Source organism: Dendropsophus ebraccatus, chromosome 11 (assembly GCF_027789765.1).
Source record: "Dendropsophus ebraccatus isolate aDenEbr1 chromosome 11, aDenEbr1.pat, whole genome shotgun sequence".
Lineage (NCBI taxonomy): Eukaryota > Metazoa > Chordata > Amphibia > Anura > Hylidae > Dendropsophus > Dendropsophus ebraccatus.
The window spans coordinates 60,361,861-60,383,933 of NC_091464.1; the positions used below are offsets into that span (position 1 = coordinate 60,361,861).

The window sequence follows — 22,073 nt, forward strand, 5'->3', positions numbered from 1 at the left end:
GGCAGAGCACCTGAACGCAATAAGTTCCAGTTCTGCACTTGGATAATTTTATACTTTCTCTTACAAACAGGAAATAGAACCGTGAAGGATTTCAGACTGGAGCTGAGAACTGGAGTAAAGACACAACAGGGAGGCAGTAAGTGGGAATCTACAGCGTACGGGGGCACACGTTCCATCCGATCAGCCCATGCCTTCACCCAGATCAGGGGGTCCTCACTTGCTATGTTTGCACTTTTTTTTTTTTTTTATACCGTATTTCTGCTTTTTTCTATTATTTTGGCAGACTTTTTGGAATGTCTAGGAGCTGAGGGCTTTGCTTCACGGAGCAAAATCCTGAAGCGAGAAAAAGGGAAAGTTATAGACTAAACCACAGTAATGTAAACATGTCTGCAGCTAAAATAACTCCACTTTCATTGGAAACACAGCTCGGTCACAATCAGACTTCTGTGTGCTCCGCGCAGTCAAACGGCACCTTAATGGCCACCAATTAATAGATTATGCAGTGCTTCAGGACCCCGGGCTGACTCAATTCTTTTTCTAGCTTCAGGACTGCAAGAGCTTTGTGTATTTTCAACTTAAGTTTCAGCCGTGTAAACACAGGGTATGAAAACGCGAGTCCGTGGGCTCCTCGAAATCTAGAATTTTTGGATTTTTTTTTTTACACTTTGATCAGTGGTGTCGCTGTCTCCCCTGCTGTGCACCCACAAGTTGTGGAAAAGAGCCCAATATTTACCTTTTTTAGCAAAAATTTCACCTCCACTGCCGATCCCCCCAACACCAAATTGCTGTCAGTGCTGCATAAGGCATGAGAAGAACCAAGGAGGGCTGGCAAGTCCTAAAGAGACGGATCTGGAGCTCTTCCTAGACAACAGGAGGGGGCCTCATTTTTACAGATACACAACACACCATCCCTATAAGGACCCAAAAGACTAAAAAAAAACCTTGTGTCACTTGGTAGGTTGATTGACGAATGATGAACGACCACTAAACCAAGTGCCGCCAGAAGTAGGTGCATTTAATTTTACTATAGAGATAAATAAAATCCTTGATTCAAAGGGTTGTCTCCCCACTGATATCTACTTTTGTTAGAGAGAAGTTATGGGAAGTGTAGTTTTACATGGTGGTTATTTAAATGAATGGGGGTCCATGTAAAACATGGATGACTTGAATGCACTAGAACGCCATTGTATAGTAGTATTATATTATGAAGACATTTTATGTCAGTATAGAGTGCAATAGAGCGCCATTGTATAGTGATATTATGAACTCTATGTCAATATTATTGTTTGTATAGTAAGGGCCAGTTCACACTAAGTAAACACTAAGTAAACTAAGTAGACCTCTCTGCCGCGGAATCCCACAGTGCTCAGTGTGCTGCTATAAGTGAATGAGAGGGCGCGCGCTCATCCGCTGCCGCAGCTAATCGCTCTGAGAAGTAACATTTTAGTTCTTTGAGTGGAGAGGAGAGGCAGCGGACAAGCACGCGCTCCCTCTCATTCACTTACAGCAGCACACTGAGCACAGCGTTTTTACTCAGTGTGAACTGGCCCTAAGAGCTTTATTTCTTGCACTAGGTAGGTCACTATTATTTAAAGGGGTACTGCGGTGAAATGTCTTTTTCTTTCAAATCAACAGGTGTCAGTAAGTTATATGATTTGTAAATTACTTAAAAAATCTCGTTTTCCAGTACTTATCAATTGCTATATGCCCTGCGGGAAATTGTATTCTTTCCAGTCTAAAGAGCAGCAGTGGTTTTCCATAGGGATTTTCTCCTGCTCTGTCATGGACAGAGGTGGCAGCAGAGAGCACGTTGTCAGACTGGAAAGAATACACCACTTCCTGCAGGGCATACAGCAGCTCATAAGTACTGAAAGACTTATTACAAATCTATATATGTTTCTGACACCTGTTTATTTGAAAGAAAAAAAAAATTCTCTGAAGTACCCTTCAAGAACTGTGAGATGCTAGAATATAGAGATTGCACATTAATATTTCATGGGCACTGTGTGACAATATAATTGAGGCATATGTATCCTAGTTATTATTTTTATTGTATTGTTCTGATAGTAATTGGAAGTATTGTCTGGGCACTATATGTACTGGTAAATGAATCCACTGTATGGTTTTATTATTTGGACACTATTTGGCAGTATATTGTGTAGGCACTGTATGGCAGTATAATCTAGACTGTATATAATTTAGTCGCTCTAGACACTATGTAGCCTAATATATTATTTTACTATATGGTCCTAATGTTTGCATATTACTTGGCAGTATTATAGGGGCACTATGTAGTAGTATTATCCAGGCACTATCTATCCTAATAAATTATTTTACTGGACGGCTCTATTATTTGGATACTGGTATGTGGGCACTAAATGTCCTGGTAGATTAATTTACTGTATGGTTTTATTATTTGGATCCTATTTGACAGTATTGTTTGGCCACTGCAGGAGAGCATTATCTAGGCACTATAGGGGGTATTTACGAAGCGTACGCCAGAGGCGTACACCAGGGTGAAGGTTCAGATTCGCCCCTTGTCCCTGGCGTACACCTCTGGTACACCCTGCTCGCCTGATGGGCGGGCTGGTGGAGCTTGCAGGGCAGGGAGAAGGTGTGGCCTACCCCGGAACCTCATTCATCATGATTTACGCTTGCTCGCAGGTGTAAATCATGTTCACAATCTACACCTGCTGGGAGCAGGTGTAGATTTTGTACGCCGGGCGCAGATTCGGGCACCCAGCCGGCTGGATTCACTAAGAGGCGTACCCCCAAATAAATTAGAATTGTCCCTTTTCCCCAGCTTCGGGCACCCAGCCGGCTGGATTCACTAAGAGGCATACCCCCAAATAAATTAGAATTGTCCCTTTTCCACAGCTAAATAGGTATGGCCGCCATTCCCATTAGAGGATGCCATGATGCAATTACAAAGCCTCTGTGCGTCCAGGACAGTAGAAACCCCCCACAAGTGACCCCATTCTGGAAACTACACCCCATAAGGAATCGAACAAGGGGGGCAGCGGGAATATGGCCCCCTGGTGACGGCCACATTTGGGACGTGAAAATGAAAAAAATTGTATTTTTTATTTTCACTGCACATGTTCTACATATGTGCCTGTTACCAGTGGGGTCCATATGCTCACTGCACTCCTTGTTAGATTCCTTATGGGGTGTAATTTCCAGAATGTGGTCTCTTGTGGGGGGTTTCTACTGTCCTGGCAGCACAGGAGCTTTGTAATTGCGACATGGCCTCCATCCTCCATTCCAGCCTCTAAATGGCGCTCTGTCCCTTTTGGTGGCTTGCCCTGTGCCCATATGGCACATTATGTCCACATGTGGGGTATTTTCGTACTCAGGAGAAACTACCCTACACGCTTTGCATTTATTTTCTTTTTTAACCCCTTGTGGAAATGGAAAAAAATCAAGGCTAGACCAACATTTAGTGTAATTTTAAATTTTTTTTTACTCTAAATCATTGATCTTGTCTTGATTTTTTAATTTTCACAAGGGGCTAAAAGATAAAAAAACCACAATGTGTAGACCAATTTCCCCTGAGTACGGAAATACCCCACATGTGGACATAAAGTGCCATGCGGGTGCAGGGTAAGCCTCCAAAGGGAAGGAGCGCCATTTGGTTTTTTGAGGCTGGATTGGATTTCGAGGGGCCATGTTGCATTTAAAAGGCCCCTGTGTTGCCAAGACAGTTGAAACCCCCCACAAGTGACCCCATTATGGAAACTACACCCCTCATGGAATGTAACAAGGGGTATAGTGAGCATATGGACCCCACTGGTGACGGGCACAAATGTGGAACAATGTGGCGTGAAAATGAATATTAAATTCTTTACACTATAATGTTGGTCTAGCCTTGAATTTATCATTTTCACAAGGGGTTAAAAGAGAAAAAAAAAACACAAAATGTGTAGAGCAATTTCCCCCGAGTCTGTAAATACCCCCCATGTGGACATAAAGCGCCATGTGGGTGCAGGGCAAGCCTCCGAAGGGAAGGAGCGCCATTTGGATTTTAGAGGTTGGATTTGGCTAGAATGGATGATGAACGCCATGTCGCATTTTCAGAGCCCTCGTGCTGCCAAGACAGTGGAAACCTTCCACAAGTGACACCATTCTGGAAACTGCACCCCTCAGGGAATCTAACAAGGGGTGCAGTGAGGATATGGACCCCTGGATGACGGGCACATTTGTGCCATGAAAGTGAAAAAATGAAAATTTTCACTTTCACGTCACATTTTTCCACATTTCTGCCCGTCACCAGTGGGGTCCATATGCTCACTGCACCCCTTGTTAGATTCCTTGAGGGGTGTAGTTTCCAGAATGGGGTCACTTGTGGGGGGTTTCCAGTGTCTTGGCAGCACGAGGGCTCTGTAAATGCAACGTGGCCCTTGAAATCCATTCCAGTGAAATCCAGCTTCCAAAAGCCAATTGGCGCTCCTTCCCTTTGGAGGCTCGTCCTGCGCCCCCTTGGCACTTTATCGCCACATGTGGGGTATTTCTGTACTCGGGAGAAACAGCGCTACATGTTTTGTGTTTTTTTTCCTTTTATCCCTTTGTGAAAATGAAAAAATGAAGGCTAGAACAACGTTTTAGTGTAAAAAATACTTTTGTCTTTTTTCACGCCATATTGTTCGGAAAATCTGTGAAGCACCTATGGGGTCCAGATGCTCACCGCACCCCTTGTTACATTCCTTGAGGGGTGTAGTTTTCTAAATGGTGTCCCTTTAGGGGTGTTTTTTAGGTTTTGGCACCCCAGAGCCTCTGCCAACCTGAAGTGATACAGTCAGAAATGACCAAATATAACGGAGCCATTGAAACTCACTAGGCGCTCCCTTATATCTGAGGCTTGTGGTTGCGTCAAATAGCGCATTAGGGCCACATATGGGGTATTTCTATAAACTGCAGAAACGGGGCAATAAATATTGGGGTGCATTTCTCTGGTAATAGGTTTATAATTATGAAAAATATTGGATTACAATAAAATCTCTGCACAGAAAATTAAAATTTTCAAATTTCTTACACACTTAGCTTTTATTTCTGTGACTCCCCTAAAGGGTTAAAAAAACTTTCTGGATGTGCTTTTGCAGAGTTTTGGGGGTGCAGTTTCTGAAATGGGGTGCTTTGTGGGGCTTTCTAACATACAGTCCCCTCAAATACACTTTCAGGCTATGTTCACACTACGTAAGTCTCCGGACATAGCGCGTTCCGTGAATAAGCAGCCGGAGATTTACGTAGTTTGCATACAATGGAAAGTATACGATCTACGGCTGCACAGTTCACACTACTTACGAACTTACGCCCGGATAGTTCGCTGCGCCGTAAAAAATGAACCAGACCATTGTTTGAGGACTAAAATGCCGTAACTTACGCCCGTAGCGTTACATGCGGTCTCATACGTAGTGGCGATTTCTTCATTTTTCCACTTTTCTTTGCCGATCCAAAAGGTTCTGTGGGGTGTCCGGGGCTAGGCGAAGATTTCCAAGTAAAAGACTGCTGTCAGATCGCTACGTAGGGCGCTCGAGAAGCGTAAGTAGACTACGGGCGTAAGTTCGCGGTCCGTACGTAGCCGGCCGCAACTTGCGTAAATTCCCGACCGGAGTTTAACACTTATATGCTCGGCCGCGAAAAAATGCGTCCGGACATATACGTAGTGTGAACATACCCTAAACCTGAACAGGTCCCTAAAAATATCTGATTTTGAAATTTTACAGAAAATTTGGAAATTTGCTGCTAATGTTTTAAGCTTTCTATTGTCTAAAAAAAATGAAATATAGTTTAATAAATGCCGCCAACATAAAGTAGACATGTTGCTAATGCTATTTAACCCCTTCGGGACCAGGCTAATTTTCGTTTTTGCGTTTTCGTTTTTTCCTTCTTGTGCTTAAAAGGCCATAGCACTTGCATTTTTACACCTACAGACCCACATGAGCCCTTATTTTTTGTGTCACTAATTGTACTTTGCAATGACAGGCTGAATTTTTGCATAAAGTACACTACGAAACCAGAAAAAAATTCAAAGTGTGTTGAAATTGAAAAAAACAAACACATTTCTTTTATTTGGGGGGAATGTGTTTTTACACCATTTTCCCAGGGATAAAACTGACTTGTTATGCATGTTCCTCAAGTCGTTATGATTAAAACGATATGTAACATGTATAACTTATATTGTATCTGATGGCCTGTAAAAAATTCCAACCATTGTTAACAAATATATGTTCCCTAAAATCACTCCATTCCCATGCTTATAACGCTTTTATCCTTTGGTCTATCGGGCTGTGTGAGGTGTCACTTTTTGCGCCATGATGTTTACTTTATATTGATACCTTGATTGCGCATATAAGACTTTTTGATCGCTTTTTATTCCATTTTTTCTGGATTTGATGCGACCAAAAATGCGCAATTTTGCACTTTGGGATTTTTTTGCGCTGACGCCGTTTACCGTGCGAGATCAGGAATGTGATTAATTAATAGTTTGGGCGATTACGCACGCGGCGATAGCAAACATGTTTATTTATTTGTTTACTTTTATTTATAACCTGGGAAAAGGGGGGTGATTCAGACTTTTATTGGGGAGGGGGCTTTATACTAATGACAACACTTTTTTTTTTTTACACATATACTAGAAGCCTCCCTGGGGGACTTCTAGTATATATACTTTGATCTCTCATTGAGATCTTTGCTGTATAGATATACAGCAAAGATCAATGAGATCGGCACTCGTTTGCTTTCGGCTGCTGCAGCCGAATACAAACGAGTGCTGAGCAGGGGACGAGTTCCCGGCCGGCATCAGACAGGCATGCGCATGCGCGCGAAATGGCCATCATGTTAACGCTGTAAGGTGTATGGCGTCTGCCCGCGTGTCTTGATGTCTTGATGTCTTCATGTCTTCATGGACTTTTAACTGCACATGTTGTGAATAAAGAAGTCGTAGTGCCACATATGGGTGAGTGCCCTCATCTTTCTCTCTTTGTTTGGACTGTTCATATACTATTATATGAGGAGCACCCCATGGACGACTGAGACATAGTCCATAGTGCCTGGAAATATTCCACAAGTAAGCCGCCGATAGAGAGTGGTGCCGGTGATCTCTACACATGTGTATCTGTTTATTAATGAATAAAGTGACACTGGTCATATTCATAAGATTTGCTCCAGTCCTTAAGGCCATTTCAGACCCTGTCCTTAAAAAAAAAAAGAAAAAAAAGGGGTGTCCTTTTGTGGCACAGCACCATTGCAGACTGTGATACCTTAAAATAAACAATATCATCCTATTGGTTCCCCTCACCTCATTTCAGCATGGAAATAGCTATAGGAGGTGCAGAAGTAACAGTCACTCTTGGGTCCTGGAGCCTGAGAAGGATCAGAGAAGACTTCAGTATTATAAATGGCACATGGTGGGTGGGGATGTTGATACAGATGTTTTACTGGGGTCTAGGAGCTTTAAGTTATACCTTAAAGGGGTACTCTATAGGGATATATACATTTTGAATCAACCAGTGGCATAAAGTTATATAGATTTGTAATTTACCTCTATTTAAAAAAACTGAAGTCTTCCAGTACTTATCAGTAGAGATGATCGAACATTGGGAAATCTTAGGTTCGATCAAACTCGAACATTTTTGAACGTGCAGCATTTGATTCCCGATGCCTTCCCAGTCCGTGGGGAAGGAGGAGACAGCCCGGGTACCGCCTGGAATTCTGGGATTCAGCCTAAAATTTCCCGATGTTCGATCATCTCTACTTATCAGCTGCTGTATGTCAGTCTGACACGTGCTTTCTGCTGCCACCTCTGTCCATGTCAGGAACTGTCCAGAGCAGGAGAGGTTTTCTATAGAGACTTGCTCTGCGCAGTACCTGCATAGTGTGTGACTCCTCCCGTCTATTAATATACCATGTTGGATAGTCCCAACATGAGTGGAGTAATCACCTCTATGGTAATATTAGCTTCAAAGTCCTCTTAATGCTTAAAGGACAAGTGCCATGAAAAACTTTTTCCTAGTAATTGTAGCACATTACAAAGTTATATAACTGTGTAATATGCTTCAATCACCTATCTGCCTCCCTTCCCTGTCTTTCCCCCCCTCCACCCCCCACCAGGAAGTGTCCTGACTCACACAGACCTGATTACTGTCGTCACCGTCACCAAGCTCTTCTCTCAGCTCCTTTTCCTGTTACAGCAGCCCCCCCCCTCCCCTATCATTTGACTCAGCTTGCTCAGCTCCCATTGGCTGAACAACTGCAAGCCATCACATTGACTGGGGAGGGGGGGGCTGCTGTAACAGGAGCTAGAGCAGCCCTCCTGCTGATGACTCATCCTCACAAGAAGGAGCTGCCTGGTGACGGTGACAGCAGTCATTAGGTCTGTGTGAGTCAGGACACTTCCTGCTGGGGGGTGGAGGGGGGAAAAGACAGGGAAGGGAGGCAGATAGGTGACTGAAGCACATTACAGAGTTATATAACTGTAATGTGCTTCAATTACTGGGGAAAAGTTTTTCATGGCACTTGTCCTTTAATCAAGAATTTAGTTTATTTGGGCATCTCTTTGCTCTATCTGTTTCTAGGAAATCTGGGTGACACCTATTATGGGTAGAATTATAGCTCAGATCCTAAAAGGTAAATCTGCTTATTTATGCTGTGATACATCAAGATAATACCCTACAAATCTGCCTTTGAGGATTGTGGGGAAGCTGGATGACAATTTTCATGGGAACTGTTAGGACTGATTTGATTGACACATGGGGTGGCAATATAGGTCCTGCCTTGGTTTGGGCCCTAACTGTGTACAGATCTATGAATTATTATTATTAATAATAATAATAATAATTATTATTATTATTATTATACTTTTTATTTATATAACTCCAACAGATCTTGCAGCACTTAACAATTCTGGGGGTACATACATAGACAAGAATCAGACATTACATATAAGTATCCATACAAAGAGGTAATCCAGTGAAAAAAAATGTTTTTGAATGAACTCGTGTGAGAAAGTTATACATTATTAAATAATTTCTATTTAAAAAATCTCTAGATTTCCAGTACGTATAAGTGGCTGTATGTCCTGCAGGAAGTGGTGTATTCTTTCCAGTCTGACACAGTGCTCTCTGCTGCCACCTCTGTCCAGGTCAGGAACTGTCCAGAGCAGAAGAGGTTTTCTGTTGGGACTTACTACTGCTCTGGACAGTTCCTGACATGAACAGAGGTGGCAGCAGAGAGCACTGTGTCAAACTGGAAAGAATACACCACTTCCTGCAAGACATACAGCAGTTGATAAGTACTGAAAGACTTTTTTAATAGAAGAAATTTACAAATCCGTATAACTTTCTGATCGCAGTTTATTTGAAAAAAAATTTCCCCGCCAGAGTATCCCTGTAACCCTTATGTCTTGTAAAACACTCTATTTAGCTTATATAAGTATAATTTTTTTTTTTTTTTATTTGTATTTTTTGCTAATAGTGTTTTTGTTTTTTTCTTTTTCATGTTTTTTAGTTGTTTTTGTGCTTATGTTTGCCTTCAGCTCTGTGACTTTAACTGGAGGAATGTATACAGTACACATTGAGAGCTTGTGAGCTGGCGTGCTGAGGTTTGTTTTGCAGGCTCGTGTGTGGTGGTCTGTGGGGTATATGATGCTGCAGTTGTGGAAGTTTCAGTCTGGGAGGACTCTGGTCGATTTTCACTCATCTATGATTGGAGAAGGGGATAGACTCATACTCTGGGCTGAGACCACTGCCAGGGACTGAGTCAGTTCACATCCCTCTCCATCCACAAGCACAGGGCTCTGCAATATATCCACATTTACCACCGCCTCACAAGGGATATATATATATATATATATATAACACAAAGACATTTCCACCGGTTGCTGCTGCTCCGAACACCAACCAAGTATCCGAAAAAACTCTCTTCCTGTATCCAGCCTCCTCCATCTGTTGCTGCTTTGTGAAAGTGCCTATCCACGGATCTATGACTTTTCCCACTCTGTAGACTCGGTGAGTTATCAGGAATTTTCTTCTTTTTAAAGATTTTATACGTTTTTCAAGTTCGACATACAGAGGTAGCACAGAGGTAGCAGAGCTGAGTCGGTGCAGCTCATGATTCTGATTTGTTATCTGTACTTTTTAATTTATTTAGACTCAGACTCTACAACAAACTCAGCTCTGCTACATCAATATTCATCAACCTCTGCTTTTTCTTAATGCTTGCAAGCTGTTTTATATAAGACATATTGCCAGGACTTTGTACCGGTCAAAGCTGCAATAATACCGTATTATTAACAGAGTTAGCTTTTATCGTTTCATTTCGTCAAGATGTAGCAGAGAGGAGTTTGTTATTAATTCTTAGTAGATGTTTTGCAGTTTGCGTTGTCATCATGAGTTGCGTCTAAGCTGTGCTACATATGACAAACACAGCATCTATGACTTATGACCAACTCAGCTCTGCTGTATCACATGTCATTCCATGTTTCTTCTCATTGACCGGGATTGAGTTGACAGATCATTCCATTCTATTAACCTGGATTTCAGGAAAGTCGATGACTATTTTGTCATTTCAGTAACAAATGATGTCTTGGAGAAGTCCAGATTTCTCCTTGAGAAGCCGAGATTGGAGGTGTTTTATTTTGACAGATGACATAGGCCGTTGCTAGGTTTAATAAGGGGAGGAGGAGGTCTGTTGGTGTTTGGTAAATGACTCTTCTTGCTTGTATCATCCAGATGGGATTAGATTTTACGTTCCGTTGTGTCGTCGGTGATTGGGATGAATGGTCATGTGTATTCCAGAGGGTGAGTGTTAGTAAGTGACCCATCGTACCCACCATACTGCACTCTGCCTGAGCTGGAGACTTAATATCTTGTAGTTTTTCGGATTACATCATTTAGAAACGTTTAATCACAACGTCTTATTCATAAAGCTACCGCCTTAAAGGGACATGCTACCTTATATAAAACAAACAGCATGTTACAGTATTGCATCTTGAGTTTGACTGTAGTATGGCTCTATACAGATCAATTCTCTATATATGGAGACATCATGTGGCAGGACATGGAGTACCTACAGTCACATATTATGGCTCCTGGGATTGTGTATACCGCCATATAGACACCATGCATACGGCTGGGGCTGAACAGTAACTTTCCATAGAAAAACCTAAATTTGTGCATTATGGCTGAGAGGACTGCAGATACCGCCATATATACAATGTGCACAGGGCTGCATAGTAACTTTTTATAGAAATACCTAAATCTGTGCATTATGGTTGCCAGGTTTGCCGATACCGCCATATATACAATATGCACAGGACTGGGGCTAAGCAGTAACTTTCCATAGCAATACCTAAATCTCTGTATTATATTTCCATGAGGACTGTGTATACCGCCATATAGGCACCATGCATACTGTAAGGTGGGCTGAACCGAGACTCTCCATAGAAATGCCTAAAAATTTGTATTACGGCCGCCTGGATTGTGTATACTACCATATAGGTTCCATGCATAATGCTCACAATTTGATCTAGTATCAATATCATTTCAAAAAGCCAAATGTGTATAAACTATCTAAAAAAAAAAAGTCACCTATAACAACTAATTAGCCATTCCAAATGGCACAGAAAGTAGTCCATGACCGGTTGCTATAGAAACAAAACTAGTCTATAGAAACGACTGTTGTTACCTGTAGCAACCAATCACTGCTCAGCTTTCATTTCTTAAAGTGTTGCAAAAAAATAAATAAAGCTGAGCTGTGATTGGCTGCTATAGTAAACAAATATAGATTTGATGAACTAGGCCCTTTGATTTCATAGCAACCAGAGATTACTATCAATTTCATGGTGCACATTAGAAGCTGAAAGCTGATTGGTTGCGATAGGCAAGTCCATGGTAATACCTCTAGGCTTAGGGGCTATTCACATTACAAATTTTCTATCTGTCAAGTGTATAAGTTTTACTAGCTGAAGAATTAAATTAAACATGATTTATCCATAGACTTTAATTAGAGAAACATGACTCCAACCAATTATCTTATTTATGACAGCATACATTTTTATTGTAAAGAATGGCGTATCAGACCTTACATCTGTCCTACATGAAAAACGTATACCAAACGTATACAGTCAATAGGAAACGTATAGAAACTTAAAGCAGCTTCCAGACATTTAATCATTTATGCGTTTTTTTATTGTCAGACATGCACAGTATTCATTCCATTCAATTCCATTTCATTTACAAGTAAAAGACGTAAGAGGAATAACATATACCCTTTACATGTAAAAAAAAGTATAGAAACGTAAAGTTATAAGTTTCAAATATAGATGTATGCAGAAAATTTTTATCAGTCGTAAAAAAAAAAATTCAAAAATTGTACCGGCGTCTGTTGGAAATTCACAACATAAACACATGGATTGGAGTGAAGCATTAACAGTCTTGTAGTTATAGATTATAGACAATCACATGGCTGCGAGGCATTGCTACTGCTATACGTCAAATCTTGTAAATTTGTAACAAAATGCTCAAAATTTGTAACAAATGCTCAAAATGGCAATTTTTTTTTCTCATATTGAACCTTTTGTCTCAGTGAAAAAATTGGTGAAATCCATGTCCTTTCTGCCATTACATCCCCAGATCTTTAGTCTGCTATGACTGTGCTAGATGTTTATCTACCCTTACGGTACATTCACACTGAGTAAATGTGATGGAATTCACCGCGGAATCCCACCTGCCTCAGTGCCAGACGGCATCTCTATGGGAAGGCTCGCGTGCCTCCGCTCTCCACTCAAGCAATTGACCTGTCAATTCTTTGAGCGGAGAGCGGAGGTGTGTGAGCCCTCCCATAGAGATGCCGTCTGACACTGAGGCAGGCGGGATTCCGCGGCGGAGAGTTCCACCACGGAATTCCGTCACATTTACTCAATGTGAACATACCCTTAAAGTTTTCCTCCATGCTCCACTAGTAAGAGCAACTGCAAAAGGCATGAGGCACAGTATACCCCCTATGCCTCATCTTCTTGAGGTTTGTACTCTTTATATGCCTTTTTTTTTAAAGATTTCATCAAGTGGTATATTACGCAGTAGGAAAGTTACCCCCCTAGGTAATGTCATGATGGAGGCATCCTATCTCAATAATGCTAGTGAAATGGTGACAGTGTGCCGCATACTTAAAGCGTAACTGTCATGTTTTTTTTTTATTGCAGAAATCAGTAGTATAAGCGATTTTAAGAAACTCTGCAATAGGTTTCATCAGCCAAAAAAGCCTCCTTCTGTACTCAAGAAGCAATCTCCCAGCCTCCCCCCCTGACTACTTATCTGTGCATTATCAGGCAAACACGTCTTCATTACAGAGAAGCCAGTGAAGACGGGTTCTGCTCTCTCCATTGTAAGCCTATGAAGGGGGGAGGGGCCGAGGGAGATGAGGGAGCAGGAAGAGGTGACATGAAGGTCAGCTGTTTGTAGACTTTCTAGGCACCTAAAACGCTAAATTCAGGTGTCAGAAAGGTCAGTGCTTATCTATGAACTTACTGAGAGAAGATTGCAGGGTGTTGTGCTGTGCAGGACTGCTCCGTGCTCAGTCCCTCCTAACAGCCCCTCCCCTCTCCATAGCCACATAATGGAGACAGAAATCCTGCTTCATCTGATGTGAGGGGGGAGGCTGGGAGATTGCTTTTTCACTACAGAAGGAAACTCTTTTAGTACATAAAACCTATTACAGAGTTTCTTAAAATCGCTTGTACTGTGAGATATTTAATGTTTTCATAAAAATGGCGCTGAAATGACAGTTACGCTTTAAATAATAATTTGAGCATAGTTATAACTCTCTAAGTCCTGCAATAATACATTAAGATATCACCAGGCGCTGTGCCCAGTGACAAATTCTGCTACGTCTGCATATTTGAAAAATATGATATAATAGAGACACATGGCACTGGGCGCCTCGCTCGTATGTATTTTCTTTGGGTTCTACTAGAACTGTGCCTCCTTTATTTTGCCTGTATCTTGCATTTGTCCGGCTCCGCATTAGTAAGCAGCTCTTGTTGAGCGTCTGTCATACACTGTAGACTTCACACCTTAAAGAGTAACCCAAGTCTCACAAGAAGCCCATGAAAGCAGATAGGGCATCTAGACTTCTCTGCCAGAGATATAACACAGGAAGGTCACATCCAGAGCTGGTTTATTAAGAAAACATGCGGAGAAGCCACTAGGGAGAAAAGTTCAGCTTTCTCTTACGGCTGAGCCCCAGTGCCGTCTCCTTAACAAGAAGCTCACTGTAGGGGTGGGAGGATTTAACCTTTTACAGATGCATAAATGTACATGCTGTGGTACTGGTCCTGTTGTACGTGTGGTTAGTATTTGTTTTACTTTTAATTCAGATGGAAAAACAAATGTGCAAATAACATTGCTGATAGTCATAGTAAAAAAAAAAGAAATAACAAATATATATATATATATATATATATATATATATATATACTTTCAGTAATAATAGAAGCACATGCAATAATATTTGGAGAGACTTTGGAGAGACTATTCACTAATCCTTGAAGGTAAAACAGACAATCAATAGTCAATTTATGAAATTTCTCTATGTTCTCCTTTCCTTTCTACACATATCATAAATTCAATTTATCATTCAGAGAAGCTGCTATATGTCTGTCTTGCAAGACCAGACTTATTGAGGGATCAGGTTACATGCTACCCATAGGAGTCTATGATGAGAGAAAAGGGAAAAGGAGTCAGCGGCAGAGGAAGACACAGAGAAGCTGTTGACAGCTCCAGTGTTCTTCTCTTACACTTTTCGGCTTACATTGTTCAGTGCTACTCTAAAATGCCCTCTATGCTGCTACTGCTTATGAAGGTGTGCTTTATAGGTATAGGTGAGCAAGATCTTATCACTCTGTCTGCAATGTATGGGATAGCAAATAGAGGATAGCGGCAGTCTGCTGCTGCCACTCCTATTCCACGGAGAGATGACAGCAGATCGCTACTATCACAGTCGTTTGTCTTTCAGCATGTTGAAAGACAAATGACAGCATCGATCAGCCGACATAGTTCATGTCAGTTTACCGTTGTCTCCTATTACACAGGACGAATACGGCCGATAGTTGTTACGTGTAATAGGGCTTTTAGCAGTATAATAAATAAAATCACAGGAAGCAGACTCTCTGAGTCTGTATCAGGGAAGGAGGAGTAGAAGTGGGGAAATATCTGATAACATTTCTCTACTCAGCGTGGTTCTTTTCCGTCTCTGAAGCTGATGTCAGCAGGTTTTGATGACTAAGGTAAAGGCAGTGTACAATAGGGTATCTTACCCTAAATCAGAAGATAAAAGTAATATTTCGAACTATCGCTCCAGTGCTGAAATAAATATATAAGCTTTAGAAATGTTATGCAAAAGCCCAGAAAGGTTCACAGAATGGGTGTTTACATGAAGACATAGGGGCTTTAGTTAGGAGGGAAAGGATTGAACATTGCTGGGCTTTTGCTTTAGCTCTTAATTTGAACATTCTAAAGCTTATATCTCAGCGCTGGAGTGACGGATTCAGGATAAAAACTCAGTTGTACACTGGTTGTAGTAAAAAGTTGCTGACAGGTCTTCTTTAAAAAACTATATATCTTCCATTAAGAAGTTTTTCACCATTAAGCTCCGGGTTCCTAACCGTCCTATTTCTTATTCAAACACTCGAAACAACTAAATACCTGTCCTTTTCAACACAACCTCCGAATTTCTTACATAGTACAATTCCTATTTTATATCATATCACACAGAAGCATAATAATATACAGTAAATATAACTCTATGGCTCCTGAAACTTTTATGGCTCCTTGTGCCCCCCCTTACTCTCTCATTGGTTTCTATAATATATAACAGTAAGATTTTCTGTTTACATCCACCTTGTTGTATACAGGAGTCCTTTGTTACAGTCCTTACTCTAGAGACCGTCTATAATACCGTAATACTCCCAGGGATGCATCTGATCTCCATTCATCACATTCTTCCTTACACTCAGCACTTAAAGAAACCTTTTCTTTCAGATATTTAGAGCCTACAAAACCAATTACAGCCAAATTCTGAAACATTTGACCTTTGTTTTATCCCCTACTGTGCCTTTAAATCTCATATTTACCGTACTTGTAATTGTAGAACACATAATCGTGTCACTAGGTGACACAAGTCAGCTACTGAGCTCCCAACAAGTTGCACAGTGTTTACAGTAACAGTGAAGTAGATCAGCCATGGATTTCCTTTAATCCATTTATTTTAACCCCTTAAGGTCAAAGCCAATTTTCGTTTTTGCGCTTTTGCTTTTTCCATTTTATGTTTAAAAGTCCATAGCGCTTGCATTTTTTCACCGAGAGACTTATATGAGCGCTTATTTTTTGCGAAACCAATTGTACTTTGCAATGACCGGCATTATTTTTCCATAAAATATGCTGCGAAACCGGAAAAAAATAATTTGCGCTGTCAAATTGAAAACAAAAACAAATTTGTTTTGATTTCGGGGAGTTTTGCATTTACGCCGTTCGCCCTATGGTAAAACTGACTTGTTATGCATGTTCCTCAAGTCGTTACGATTACAACGATATATAACATGTATAACTTTTATTGTATCCGATGGCTTTTAAAAAAATCAAAACATTGTTAACAAATACACGTTCCTTAAAACCGCTCCATTCCCAGGCTTATAGCGCTTTTATCCTTTAGTCTATGGAGCTGTGTCAGGTGTCATTTTTTGCGCCATGATGTGTTCTTTCTATCGGTACCTTGATTGCGCATATACGACTTTTTGATCACTTTTTATTACATTTTTTCTGGATTTGATGCGACCAAAAATGCGCAATTTTGCACTTTGGAATTTTTTTGCGCTGACGCCGTTTACCGTGCGAGATCAGTAATGTGATTAATAGTTCGGGCGATTACGTGTGCGGCGATACTAAATATGTTTATTTATTTGTTTATTTATTAATTTATATTTATAAAATGGGAAAAGAGGGGTGATTTGGACTTTTATTAGGGGAGGGGACTTTTTATTAATAAAAACACTTTTTTACTTTTTTTTTTACTGTAACTAGAAGCCCCCCTGGGGGGCTTGTATATACATAGCACTGATCTCTCATAGAGATCAATGCTGTGTATATACACAGCAAAGATCGATTAGATCGGTCATAGATTGCTATGGCCTGCTGCAGGCCATAGCAATCTATTGCCGAGCCGGGATCAGCGTCATTCCGACGCTGAGGCCCGGCACGGGCAGAAAAACGGATCTCCCCCCCGTGATCGCATCGCGGGGGGGAGATCCGACCCACTAGACACCAGGGATAGTGTGCATAAAGCACTTCAATGCAGCTGTCAGGTTTGACAGCTGCATTGAAGTGCTTAATTAGCCGGCGCGGCAACGGGACCCGCGCCGGCTAACAGAGGCACTGCCCGGCTGCACGTGTCAGCCGGGATCAGCGCCGTTCAGAGCGGGGTCCCGGCGGGACCCCGTTCTGAACACCCTCCGCGGCACCATGACGTATCAGATACGTCATGGGTCGCTAAGGGGTTAAGGAAGCTCCGGGGGGGGGGGGGGGGGGGGGGGGGGGGGGGGTTAAATCAACCAATGGCTGAAAGTTATACAGATTTGTAAAATATTCTATTCTTCAAGTTCTTATTAGCTGCTGTATGTCCTGCAGGAAGTGGTGTATTTCAGTCTGACACAGTGCTCTTTGCTGCCACCTCTGTCCATAACAGGAACTGTGCAGAGCAGGGGAAGTTTGTTATAGGGATTTCTGCTGCTCTGGACAGATCCTGCTATGGACGTAGGTGGCTTAAAGTGAATGTATCAACTAGATTTTATTTCTTTTTTTTACTTTGACATGTTCTTTTTTTAACCTGTTCCATTATTTTTTTTATTTATTATAGGAGTGACCTAATGCCTGAGCTTTTTGTAATGGCATTTAGAGAGATGCTTTACTGCAATCCCTATGGACTAATAGATTGCTGGAGGAGCTATTAATTTTTTTGGGTGGGAAAGTTTTGTAGGCATGCTCTGTGACCTGCACAGAGATCAATGTGCAGAGAGGGGGGGGGGGGGGGTCGGGGGTAAGGTTTGTTAAGAATGTTCTGCTCCTGTCTTATCTATATACTGGTGCCCTCTTTTAGTGTAAACCTATATGTTATGATGAAGACACTGCTGGAAAGTATCAGGACTTTTTAGACTTAATCGCTGAAATGAAACTAAAAGATTTCAGGATTATTTTATGGTATAGATAGCAAAGGGAAAATTGGTAGAAAAGATCCCCAAACATTCTTTAAAAGAATGTATTTAATATAAAAACTTGACTTGTCACTGTTGTTGTAACTTTCAAAATCTAAATCAGCAAATAAAGCAAGTTTGCAATTTGCATTAATTATTTTTTTTTAGTTATCATGGAAAACATGGCACTTCCTGTCACAGCCGCGGCGGCGTCCCGCGTTCCGGGCCGCCGCCGCGACCGCTTCCTGCCCCATGCAGCAGCCGGTGTCCATAGTCGGGGACTCGGCCCCGGGGGGCGCCTCACCTCTCCACGCTCCTGTCTCCCGCTGTGCCGGCCGGCGCGCGCGTCCCCGCCTCCTAGGGCGCGCGCGCGCCGGCTGTCTCAGATTTAAAGGGGCAGTGCGCTCCTAATTGGTAGTTGCACCTAATCACTCCCCTATAAATCCCAGCATGCCCTGTCCCCTGGGTTGGAGCCTCTACATGCTTCCCATAGCGTTTGGCCCAGCTCCCTGTTGTTCCTGTGTCCTGTCCGTTACCTGGTCCCAAGTCCCTGTTCCTGAGTCCTGTCCGTTACCTGGTCCCTAGTCCCTGTTCCTGGTTCCTGTTCCCCTGTCACTCCACCTGTTCCCGTGTCCAGCCTGTCACGTGCTCTCTCATCTGCAGATTATTGCCTGTGCCATCTCCTGCCACGCCTCGCCTGCCGACACCAGCAACCAAGCCAGGGGTAGCGACCTGGGGGTCGCCTGCCGCAGCAAGTCCATCCCGCCTTGCGGCGGGCTCTGGTGAAAACCAGCGGCCCCTTAGACTCCGCTCCCTGGTGAGGTTTGTGCCATCGCTGGTGCCGGTCCAGTGGATCCACTACTCCGGGCGTTACAGTAGGCTCCAACCATGGATCCCGGCGAGGTGCCCGATCTCCGTGACGTCGCCAGAGTGGTCACTCAGCAGGCGCAACAAATCCAGAAACAGTCACAGCAGATCCAGCAACTCACTGCCGCCTTACAGCAGCAGACTACTGCCCAGCGCACACCACCTCCTGACGCTTCTTCTTCACTCCGACTGGCCCTCCCAAGCAAGTACTCTGGGGACTCTAAGTTGTGCAGAGGATTCTTGACTCAGTGCACCATGCACATTGAACTTTTGAGTAGTCAGTTTTCCACCGAGCGCTCTAAAGTGGCTTTCATCATCAGCCTATTAGAAGGTAGAGCCCTGGCCTGGGCCACGCCACTGTGGGACCGTGATGATCCAGTTGCTGCCAATCTCCGGGCCTTCCTATTCGAGTTTCGCTCCGTCTTTGAGGAACCTGCCCGTGCTTCTTCAGCCGAGACTGCTCTCCTCAACCTCTCTCAAGGCAGCTCCTCTGTTGGTGACTACGCCATCCAGTTCCGCACCCTGGCAGCCGAATTGGACTGGAACGAGGCCGCCCTATTGGCCACCTTCAAGAAAGGCCTGTCTAGTCGTGTGAGAGACGTGCTCGCTGCCCGAGACCTGCCTACCTCCCTGAACGAACTCATTCTACTGGCCACCCGAGTTGATACTCGTTTTTCGGAGAGGGAGGAGGAGGTTCGGCATGAACATTTACTAACCCGTTCCCGTCGCCATCCCCAGCTGGCGCCGGTTTTCCAGAATCTTGACCTTTCGATGTCCCAACCCTCTCCTGAGATTCCTATGCAGGTGGAACGGGCTCACCTGACGCCTGATGAAAGAATCCGGCGCCTGGAGCAGAATCTCTGTCTCTATTGCGGTGGTTCCGATCACTTCCGGCTGGGATGTCCCCTACGTCCCCAAACATCCGGAAAATGCTCGCACCTAGGTCCGGTGGGACAGGTGTCCCTAGGTGTGAATGCCACCATTCCAAGTCTGTCTATGCCAGTTTCCATCCGGACTCTCTCAGGACGAAATCATCAGACTACTGCCTTCCTCGATTCTGGGTCAGCAGGCAGTTTTATTGCGGCAACATTGGTCCAAAGATGGCGGCTACCCGTGACCCGACTAGCCAGGCCCCTGACTATCTCCTCGGTCACAGGCGAAATTCTTACCGACCGTGTGTACTACCAGACCGCACCTTTAGTCCTCCAGGTGGGTCCTTTACATCAAGAAGAGATATCCTTCTACGTCCTGCCCCATTCTTCCCCCGCGGTCCTCCTGGGACTCCCGTGGCTGCAAGAACATGCCCCTCAACTGGACTGGAGAACCGGGGAGATTCTCAGTTGGGGTCAGGACTGTTCCAACCAGTGTCTCAGGTCACCTCAGACCAAGAGTACTATGTCGTTTCCTGTCCCAGCCAAGCCTCTATCCGACCTACCGGCAGAAGACCAAGACTCGGCGGATGCCTTCTCTGCTGAGGTGTACCCTCTCTCCGTACCCAAGACTAAGGTCGGGTCCTCTCACCACCGGGAGAACTTACAGAAGGTCCTCGTCCACAGACCCACAGTCCCTTGCCATGTTTTACCGCCTGATCGCCTAGCACCAGTCGTCACCTCCTCGCTTCGGAGAGTACCCCCCGGAAAGACTCATGTTCACCCTGCGCTTCGAAGAGGTATTTTGAAGTGGGGTCATTCCTCGTTGGAGGCCGGGCACCCTGGAGTCCGTAAGACCGGCCAACGGATCTCTCGCCACTACTGGTGGCCCAGTTTGTTTCAAGATGTCAAAGACTTTGTGGCTTCCTGTGCCATCTGCAGGCAAGAAAGAGGGGGAGGCCAAAGGGGGGGGGTACTGTCACAGCCGCGGCGGCGTCCCGCGTTCCGGGCCGCCGCCGCGACCGCTTCCTGCCCCATGCAGCAGCCGGTGTCCATAGTCGGGGACCCGGCGCTGCTATCACCTCGGCCCCGGGGGGCGCCTCACCTCTCCACGCTCCTGTCTCCCGCTGTGCCGGCCGGCGCGCGCGTCCCCGCCTCCTAGGGCGCGCGCGCGTCGGCTGTCTCAGATTTAAAGGGGCAGTGCGCTCCTAATTGGTAGTTGCACCTAATCACTCCCCTATAAATCCCAGCATGCCCTGTCCCCTGGGTTGGAGCCTCTACATGCTTCCCATAGCGTTTGGCCCAGCTCCCTGTTGTTCCTGTGTCCTGTCCGTTACCTGGTCCCAAGTCCCTGTTCCTGAGTCCTGTCCGTTACCTGGTCCCTAGTCCCTGTTCCTGGTTCCTGTTCCCCTGTCACTCCACCTGTTCCCGTGTCCAGCCTGTCACGTGCTCTCTCATCTGCAGATTATTGCCTGTGCCATCTCCTGCCACGCCTCGCCTGCCGACACCAGCAACCAAGCCAGGGGTAGCGACCTGGGGGTCGCCTGCCGCAGCAAGTCCATCCCGCCTTGCGGCGGGCTCTGGTGAAAACCAGCGGCCCCTTAGACTCCGCTCCCTGGTGAGGTTTGTGCCATCGCTGGTGCCGGTCCAGTGGATCCACTACTCCGGGCGTTACACTTCCTGTTTTCTGACTCTTTTTTTTCCTGAAAAAACAGGAAACAGTCAGAAAACAGGAAGTCAGGTGTATCCCAGGCCATCTGAGCGCTCACAGAGAGAAGGCAGTCATGTGACTAATGGACACATTAAGCCGTGACTCTCTGTACTGGTTGGAATTCCTGTGTTTAGTCTGTTTTTTACAATCAGCACAAGTTAGAAAATCTGCCCTCTAGAGAATGAACCTGTATTTTTGGTAAGCACAGCTTTGTTTTACAGCATGATAACAACAACAAAAATAATAAATGTAAATTTCAAACTTGCTTTATATCACATCTACTGTTGATTTAGATTTTGAAAGTTATAACGACAGTAACACTTTAAACAATAGGTAATTTCTGATGACACATTCCCTTAAAATTCCCTTAAATTTTTTAAACTGATCA

The 22,073-nt window shown here is 43.9% G+C and overlaps 1 protein-coding gene across 2 annotated transcripts in view; it reads left to right on the top strand.

Annotated features, from left to right (window-relative positions):
• The first annotated feature begins 943 nt into the window (after positions 1-943).
• Positions 944-22,073, top strand: part of ERG (ETS transcription factor ERG) — a 284,049-nt gene continuing 262,919 nt past the window's right edge. Inside the window, exon 1 of one of the 2 annotated variants that reach the window (XM_069945884.1) lies at positions 944-1,005. The gene's annotated coding sequence lies outside the window, so the exon portion shown is untranslated. Of the gene's footprint in view, positions 1,006-9,803; positions 10,005-22,073 lie in introns of those variants that run through there. The other variant, XM_069945883.1, reaches the window with a different exon arrangement.